We start from the raw sequence: 9,520 nt of genomic DNA, 5'->3' as shown, positions 1-9,520 counted from the left end.
AGCGGTGCATCCCTATGAATAGGAAGTCAAGCAAAGGAGGCAGGAGAGCTGCATGGATGAGCAAGGAGCTCCTGGCAAACTCAACCAGAAGAAGGAAGTCTACAGAAAGTGGAAAGGGGGACAGGCCACTTGGGAAGAATATAGGAACATTGTCAGAGTATGCAGGGATGTGATGAGGAAGGCTAAGGCCCGTTTGGAATTAAATTTGGCTAGAGATGTCAAGGACAACAAGAAGGGCTTCTTCAAATACATCAGTAGCAAGAGGAAGACTAGGGAAAATGTGGGGCCTTTGCTGAATGGAGTGGGTGTCCTGGTGACGAAGGATACAGAGAAGGCAGAGTTACTGAATGCCTTCTTTGCTTCAGTCTTTACTGCTGAGGCCAGCCCTCAGGAACCCCAGAGCCTGGAGGCAAGAGAGAAAGTCTGCAGAAAGGAAGACTTTCCCTTGGTGGAGGAGGAGTGGGTTAGAGATCATTTAAGCAAACTTGACACCCACAAATCCATGTGCCCCGATGGGATGCACCCACGAGTGCTGAGGGAGCTGGCAGATGTTATTGCTAGGCCACTCTGCATCCTCTTTGAAAGGTCATGGAGAACGGAGAGATGCTTGAAGCCTGGAAGGCAGCCAATGTCACCCCAGTCTTCCAAAAGGGCAAGAAGGAGGACCCAGGGAACTACAGACCAGTCAGCCTCACCTCCATCCCTGGAAAGGTGATGGAGCAGCTCATGCTGGAGGCCATCTCCAAGCATGTGGAGGACAAGAAAGTGACCAGGAGTAGTTAGCATGGCTTCACCAAGGGGAAATCATGCTTAACCAATCTGATAGCCTTCTGTGATGGAATGACTGCCTGGGTAGATGAAGGGAGAGCAGTGGATGTTGTCTCCCTTGACTTCAGCAAGGCTTTCGACACTGCCTCCCATAACATCCTCATAGGGAAGCTCAGGAAGTGTGGGCTGGATGAGTGGACAGTGAGGTGGATTGAGAACTGGCTGAATGTCAGAGCTCAGAGAGTTGTGATCAGTGGCACAGAGTCTAGTTGGAGGCCTGGAGCTAGCAGGTTCCCCCAGGGGTCAGTACTGGCTCCAGTCTTGTTCAACTTCTTCATCAATGACCTGCATGAAGGCACAGAGTGCACCCTCAGCAAGTTTGCTGACGATACAAAACTGGGAGGAGTGGCGGATACACCAGAGGGCTGTGCTGCCATTCAGAGAGACCTGGACAGGCTGGAGAGGTGAGCGGAGAGGAACCTCATGAAGTTCAAGAAAGGCAAGTGCAGGGTCCTGCACCTAGGGAGGAATAACCCCATGCAGCAGTACAGGTTGGGGGCTGACCTGCTGGAAAGCAGCTCTGCCGAGAAGGACCTGGGAGTGCTGGTGGACACCAAGTTAAGCATGAGGCAGCAATGTGCCCTTGTGGCCAAGAAGGCCAATGGTATGCTGGGGTGCATCAGGAAGAGTGTCTCCAGCAGGTCGAGGGAGGTGATCCTCCCCCTCTCCTCAGCCCTGCTGAGGCCACATCTGCAGTACTGCGTCCAGTTCTGGGCTCCCCAGTACAAGAGGGATGTGGCACTACTGGAGCAAGTCCAGCGAAGGGCTACAAAGATGATTAGGGGACTGGAGCATCTCTCTTATGAGGAAAGGCTGAGAGAGCTGGGCCTGTTTAGCCTGGAGAAGAGAAGGCTGAGAGGAGATCTTATCAACGTGTACAAGTATATGAAGGGAGGGTGTCGAGAGGATGGGACCAGACTCTTCTCAGTGGTGCCCAGTGACAGGACGCGAGGCAACGGGCACAAACTGAAACACAGACAATTCCATCTGAACATGAGGAAATACTTTTTCACTGTGAGGGTGACAGAGCACTGGCACAGGTTGCCCAGAGAGGTTGTGGAGTCTCCTTCTCTGGAGATGTTCAAAACCCGCCTGGACCAGATCCTGTGCAACATGCTGTAGGTGACCCTGCTTGAGCAGGGGGTTGGACGTAGACGGTCTCCAGAGGACCCTTCCAGCATCAGCGATTCTGTGACTCTGTGATTCTGTGGGAGCTGCCCTCTGCCAACCAACCGTGGTGGTGCCAGCCCCATCTCAGCCCTCTCCTGAATGGCTCCAGTGCAGCCCTGAATGGAGCTGGAGCTGCCTCCGGCCCGGGGCAGTCTGACGGCAGGAGGGTTTGACATGGGCACAGCAGCAGCAGTGCTGGGAGCAGGGGGAGGAGCAGGGAAATTGGAGCGAAGACCCCTGCCCTCATCTGCAAGGCCAGGATACTGGACGGGCGATGCCTTTGTGGCCAACCAGGCTTCTGGGGCAGGGTGGATGCCAGCTCGAGGATAGGAGCACCCGAATTTTCATGGGCTTCAGTGCAGCCGTGACTGTGGTGAAGGCAAGTGGACAGAGCCAGGCACACACAACTGAAAAGCCCGGGGGTGGAAAAGGCAGTGTGGGGCTGGTGAAGGACCACCTTCTCCTCCCCGTGGGGAAGAGAGTCCCCAGGCAATGGTGGCCACTGCTTTGTCTGATGGGAGGGGAGCACAGGGCAGGGTGGAAGAGGCAGATGGAGCCTCTTGGGGTGCACAAGGGTGTTTTCCAAAGGCCAGGGCTGAGCCAGGGACCTCTGGATCTTCCCCCGATGCTCTCCCAGCCGGGGTCATTCTGCCCTGCCCCAGGTGCTCTCATCCCCCTGCCAGCCATGCCAGAGCAGAGGATGAGGAGCAAGAATTCATGGAATCGCAGAGGAGTTTTGGTGGGAAAGGACCTCTGGAGCTCTCCAGTCCAAGCTCCCACACAAACCATGGCTAGCTGGAGACCTCCATTCTTGTCTGGCCATCGCTGAACTGTGCCTGACCCTGGTTACCATCCCCAAAGCTGCTCTGTTCTTCTTGTCCAGGCACTGTGGAACGGCACGTCTCAACGGTGGGTTCCTGCCCTGCCTGCCTTGCAGGCACCCTCAGCTCCCGGCTCCACTTCCCGTATGGAGCAGCCCCACTCTTGCTGCTCCTGACAACATCCTCTTTCTAGCAGGAACCCAGTCACAAATGGTTCATAAACAGTCAAGCTGTGACACAGAAAGACCTGTTGTCATGACTGGCCATCATCAAATCAGACCCCAAGTGACTGCTTTTGCTTCTTCATGCAGCTAAGACTCTGCATGCAGTGTTCCCTGGGTAGAGGGTCCAAATCTGAAGCTCTCCTGACACCTTTAAGTTGCCTGTCAGGCAAGAGTTGCTGCTATGCATAAAGGGTCACCTTCTGCATTTACAGCCTTCTTTGGGCTCTCCTTGCATGCCAGCTTCCCTTGCCAAGGCTTTCTTGGCTGCAGTCGGAGGCAGGTCCGAGGTAGAGATGGGGAATCAGGTCAGCAGGATGGGGACAGGAACAGGTCATGACCCGAGAGGTGCAGGGCCAGGCACAGCCATGTCCACAGTGTAACTCAGGCACGGTCCAAGGCCCCCAGCAGGGGCGAGAGGCCCCACAATGAGGCCCATCACTCTCTGTCTGCCCTGCTCTGTGCCCAGCACATCCCCCTCCCTCTCTGCCTGCAGCCCCTCCATGCCCACCCTGCTGCCCAGCACAGCATGAGAGCCCTGGTCCTGCAGCCCCTCTGGCAGCTCCTGCTGCCTTGGGGACAGAGCTGCCTGCCACCAGCTGGGGCACAGTGAAGCCTGCTTCTCGGTCTCATTTCCTATCTCTGAACGCTGCCCTGCTTCTCTCCTGGGACATCCCTGCTCCCCAGAGAGCCTTTCCCCAGGTCAGTGTGTCCAGGCTGGCCTGTCCTGTGCTCCTCACAGGGTCCCAGGCTGGCGGTGCTGCTCTGCATATCGAGTGACCGTGTGGTCATGAGGCCACAGGGTGACTCCTAACTCAGCTCTGGCCATACTGACCCAGCCAGACAGGGATCACCACCACTGATACTGCTGGCACCCGTCTCTGCTCATGGATGGTGCTCAGAGTGACTCCAGGGCATTTGCAATGACAGGAGATGTGTTTGGGCGTGCACTAGCTCCAGCCTGTGGTGTTTCACTGAGGGTGCAGGAATCACTCTCCCGTGCCCCTTCCCTGGGTCTCCTGGGTCCACACTGCCTCTCTGGGGATTGCAGAGACCTCGTTTCCCCATGCCTACCTGGATTTAGTGCTCTACCTTCTGGTCACTCCACCACCGTGGACTGTCACTCATTTAAAGAGGCTCCACTCACTGCCCTTCTCAGGCACATGCTGTCCCTGGAGATCCCCTGAGCTCTCCCACTGATTCACATTCCCCTCCAGAAGGATGGGCATCTCTCATCAGCACTGTCACCTGTGGGACAGCCTCGGGCAGAAAATTCAGAGACCATTCCCCATCTCCACTGGCACTGGTCACCAAGAGATGAGCCCTGGATCCAGCCCTCAGTCCCTAACAGATCACATGGAGACTCTGAACTTGTCCCCTGGAGCCCATGGAGTTCACAAGCAGAGCACTAGACCCTTTTGTGGTGCAATTTCTTTGGGCATATTTTTGACTCCATCTTCTGAAGAAAGGCCAGTTTTGGAAAGGCCTTGAAAAGAGAAAGTCCTGCTGTTGTTGGTGGACGTGTCTCCAAGAAAGCTGCAGCCCCCACACAAAGGCTGCACAGGAAATGCCTGCTGTGGAAGTGGGGGAATGGTCCTGAGAAGCAGAGGGTCTGTTCCCACAGGCTTTGTCCAGAATCTCCTCCCCTCCACTCCCACTTTGCTTTGAGTGTTGGAGCTCTGTAGAGGGAAGGGACCAGCCCACAGGGACAGCCGGCTATCACCCTCGCAGGAGAGGGGTGTGAGATCACACCCTGACTGTGGCCGGGGATGCTGAGCTCTCCTAACGGGCACAGGACGCACAGTCTGGCCATGCCTGTACTCATCTGAGCCTGACTCTGTGCCGCTGAGCTCCCTTAGTGTCAGTGCCAAAAGAGACCCTGCAAAGGGAAACTCTCCTCATTGCACTGGGGGCATCCGAGGGAGCTCAGACTAGCTGGCTCTGAGGTTCCCCCATGTCTGCTGATGAAGAGGGAAGCCTGCCTTCCTGCTTCAACACGGCCTCTGGGTCAGATTCAAATGAGAAATTCCTGAAGAGGCTTGACACGAACCTGAAATATATTTTAATGACAAAAGAGAAAAACAAGAAAGAAAGAAATGCACAGCACGCAGCCTTGATGCCAGATACCCTGAGGAGTGGCTGCACAATGGACAGTTATTGACGCTGACAATGTACCCATTGAACGAGTTTCTTCAGCGCATCTTTGAGCTCCTTGTTCCTCATGCTGTAGATGAGAGGGTTCAGTGTTGGAGGTACCACCGCGTAGAGAACAGCCAGTACCAGATCCAGAGCTGGGGAGGAGAGGGAAGGGGGCTTGAGGTAGGCAAACATGACAGTGCTGACATAAAGGGAGACCACGGCCAGATGAGGGATGCACGTGGAAAAAGCTTTGTGCCGGCCCTGCTCAGAGGGGATCCTCAGCACAGCAGTGAAGATCTGCACATAGGACAGCACAATGAAAATGAAACACCCAGAGAATAAAAAGCCACTAACCACAAGAAGGCCAACTTCCCTGAGGTAGGAGTCTGAGCAGGAGAGCTTGAGGATCTGGGGGATTTCACAGAAGAACTGCTCCATGATATTGCCTTGGCAGAGTGGTATTGAAAAAGTATTAGCAGTGTGCAGGAGAGCATAGAGAAAAGCACTGGCCCAGACAGCTGCTGCCATTTTGACACAAGCTCTGGTGCCCATGAGTGTGCCGTAGTGCAGGGGTTTGCAGATGGCAACGAAGCGGTCATAGGCCATGACAGTGAGGAGATAATACTCTGCTGAACATAAAAAAAAGAAGAAAAAGACCTGGCCAGCACATCCCAAGTAAGAAATGGCCTTCATTCTCCAGAGAGAATTGGCCATGGATTTGGGGACAGTGACAGAGATGGAGCCAAGGTCTAAAACAGAGAGGTTGAGGAGGAAGAAGTACATGGGGGTGTGGAGGCGGTGGTCACAGGCTACCGCAGTGATGATGAGGCCATTGCCTAGGAGGGCAGCCAGGTAGATGCCCAGGAAGAGCGAGAAGTGCAAGAGCTGCAGCTCCCTTGTGTCTGCGTATGCCAGGAGGAGGAACTCATTGAGGGAGCTGCTGTTGGACATTTGCTCCCTTTGCGCTTTGGGGACTCTTCAGGGAAGAACAGATAGAGATGAATTAGGGCAGACTTCTCTGAGCAAAGGTTTCTCATAACCTCCCCCAAACACACACACTACCTCTACCCATCTCAGCAGCACCATCACTGAGCTCCATGGCTTGAGCTCTGCTTTGTGCTAGCTGAGTTTGCTATGAGGAGCAGGGGCCTCTGCCCATGGGCTCCAGAGCAGTCAGCCCTGACCGACAGCACTGTGTACATGGAAATAGGTGACTAAAATTTATATTCCCAGTTCCAGTCAGATTTCATCCACACATAATGTTGAAGGCATTTTCAGCATCTTCACTCCCACTTCTAAATAATGTGGGGTCGTTAATAGTTTTAAGGCTTCTTTTGTTTCCTTTAGCTGACCCTGTCACACCTGAGGAGCATTCCTGGAGGTAGAAATCCTCAGCATTGCTGCTGCACTCAGAGTGAGCAGCTGTGACTCCTCAGAGGCAAAAGGCTTCACTCTGGCTTGAGTGCAGAGGGAGCAGAGCTGGCCTGTCCATCTGCCTTCCTCCCAGGTGCCCTGTGCTCCCGCCTCGGAGGTGGAGGACAGTTGCACTCGTGTTACCCCAAAAAGAAACAACACCGCGGAGAGCAGAGGGATGCACTTGCAAAGTGCCCATCAGCACTCTTTCTGAGGGGATGTGAGGCAGGTCTCAGCCCTCCCCTTCTAGCCAGCAAGCAACACATTGGTCTCCTTCCAGCTGCCCACATCCACCCTCCCAGCAGCATGTTCCAGCGTGGCCTCAGTATCTAGGTGTCTTCTGGTTGGGGCACCTGGATAACATGCAGCTGCAATGGGAGAGCTGTGTCCTTGTGGAGGGCAGCTTGCAGCCCAGCCAGACACCCCAGGGAAATGGCGGAATGTCCTAAGGATGGGGTGTCCTGATGAGAGAACTGGCTCATTCCCAGACCCCCACACTGCATTGCCCATAGACCCACAGGTTAGAAGAGCACCTCACCGTCAAGTACATGTCTGCATGGCAGGACCCACAAGGTCAGTGTCTGAACTGCATCAGAAAGCCCCCTGCCCAGAGAGTCCAAGGGGAAGCACAAGGGCAGCGTGGGCAGGTGGGAAACATGGAGCAACACCATGATATTTGTACGGAGGGAGGCAGGGCCAGGGAGGGACAGAAGGGCACTAAGGAGCGTATCCTCTCCTGAATGTCCAGCTGCCAAGGAAACGACTCCTGCCCTGCACCCCCCAGCCTTGAGAGCAGAGGGCTGTGCTGCTTGGGAGAGGAGAGGAGACGTTGGAGTTGACAGTTTCCTCTCACACTTTGAGCATGACTCTGCTGCCTGGAGCCGTCCCTGCGGGGACCTGTTTCTCTGTCCCCACATCTCTTCCCTCTCAGTGCTCACACACCCCATCCCACCCGCTGGGTGCTCAGCTCTGCCCTGCAGAAACCTCCCGGGGGCAGGACACTGCCCAGGGCACCTCCGTGTTTGCCGGTGCTATGGAGCAGGTGAGAGAAACCTTGGTGAGGCTGGAAAGGTGATGCTGGTTCTGTCCTTAGGCTGAGGGGTGCATGAAGGCATTTGCTGAGTCCCTCCCAGAACTGCTCCTCTCTCAGTGTCACTGTCTCAGTCCCCTATCTAAAGCTGACAGATCCAATCCCATTTCACCCCACCCAGAGAGAATCAAACTGAAAGCACAGACTCATGACAGCTCCTTCTCTTTCATGTATGCCCTGCCTTGACCTTCCATTTGGAAAGTCTCCTCCAGAAATGTCCTGGGAATGAGCTGGAGCTGTGAGCAGCCCTGACCCGAATAGCATCCTCTTGGCAGGAGGCTCAAGCTGCCCTGCCGGCGATCTCTCCTCCCACCCAGAGCTTCTGCTGGTAGTGCCATGGGGAGCTCCCCGGGCAGGCTGAGTGCTGACCCTTGCAGGTGGCAGAGTCACTGCCCTGGGCACACAGCACCCTGGGGCGCAGGGACACTGCTCTGAATCACAGTCCTGCGCAGACCTGTGTGCACACCCCAGCTTCACCCCCCGGCAGGATCCCTGGGAGAAGGTAGCAAGATGCCCTGTCCCTGTGACGCTGTGGCAGGGAATCCCTGCTCTGAAGCATCTCCCCCTCCTCTGCAAAGGAAAAGCCAGGAGATCGATCCTTAAAAATCTAATCGTGTGACTGGAATGATTTCAAGACCTTTCCAGGAACTGCAGTAGCATTGCCCTGCAGCCAGAGACTTACCGTGTCAGGGGCTGTGAAGATTTCTCCCACAAGCAGCTCTCCTCTCTCCTCCCACTCCACACTGCCTTGCACTTCTCTCTGTCATGTCTCATCTGGCGGCAGCAGCAGGCAGTGCCCAGAGCCCTGCTACTCTTTGCAAAGGAGCTGCTCCTGCACACAGCTGTGTCTGGGCAGTGCTGCCCAGTTGCTATGACCTCCTTTCATCCCATGAGCCTGGCCCGACTCGGGAGCAGAGACCCAGCTGAAGACATGACTTTCTCTGTCCCTTGTGCTCCCTCCTCCTGGGAAATGTTCACTGGAATAAACTAAAATAATCACTGATGGTCCCTCTCTAAGCAATACAGAGAGACCAGTTACAGCATTGTCACTTGTTTCATCAGAGGATTGTTATCTACGACAGGTAGACATGTCCCGCTTTGGAAATCCATCTTCCCATGTCTTAACTGGCAGGACACCTAGAAAGGGCCAAGAAGGAAGCTCATTTTCCCATCCTTCAAGTATTGATTCAGATGAGTTAATCTGGGTATCTCATGCCCATTTAGAAGCCCCTGGGATGCAGTGGGATGCAGATCCCTCCTATGAACTCCACAGACATACAGGCGGTGGGATTGCCCTTGCCAAAACTGGAGTGAGCACAACATAGGTGTCTGCATGGGAGATCCTGGTCTAAGCTCCGGTTATAATCCCTGGAGATGGAGGGTGGGAGTCAGCTGCTCACAAACAAACACCTGGTGACATTGGAAGAGACAGAGGTGGACCAAGGCATGTGCCAGAGTCTGCTTGCTCTGATGGAGCAGCTATGACACCCCCATCCTTCTAGAGCATGAGTTGGGGGCCAGGTGGAGAATTCCCTTGGCCATCTCAAATGACCCTAGATGCCTCCTACTACTAGAGCTCCACTCACTATAAAGCTGAGAAACAGGAAGATCCCAGTGTTCCAAACAGCTAATGCAATTCAGTGCAGACACTTGATTTAATGACATAGAAATAGGCTGGCAGGACCATGTCGGATACCTGGGGTGTCCAGCACATCCACATGTCTCTAGTAGTTCCAGCATGGGACCTACAGGAAGCCATGCCTTTTAGGAGTGCTTGCTGGGCAAGTGCCCCAGGGCATCTTGGGTTTCCTACCTGTGCCCAAACAAATGAATCCCAC

The sequence above is a fragment of the Apteryx mantelli genome, chromosome 11 (genome assembly GCF_036417845.1).
Source record: "Apteryx mantelli isolate bAptMan1 chromosome 11, bAptMan1.hap1, whole genome shotgun sequence".
NCBI lineage: Eukaryota > Metazoa > Chordata > Aves > Apterygiformes > Apterygidae > Apteryx > Apteryx mantelli.
This window is presented reverse-complemented; position numbering follows the sequence as displayed.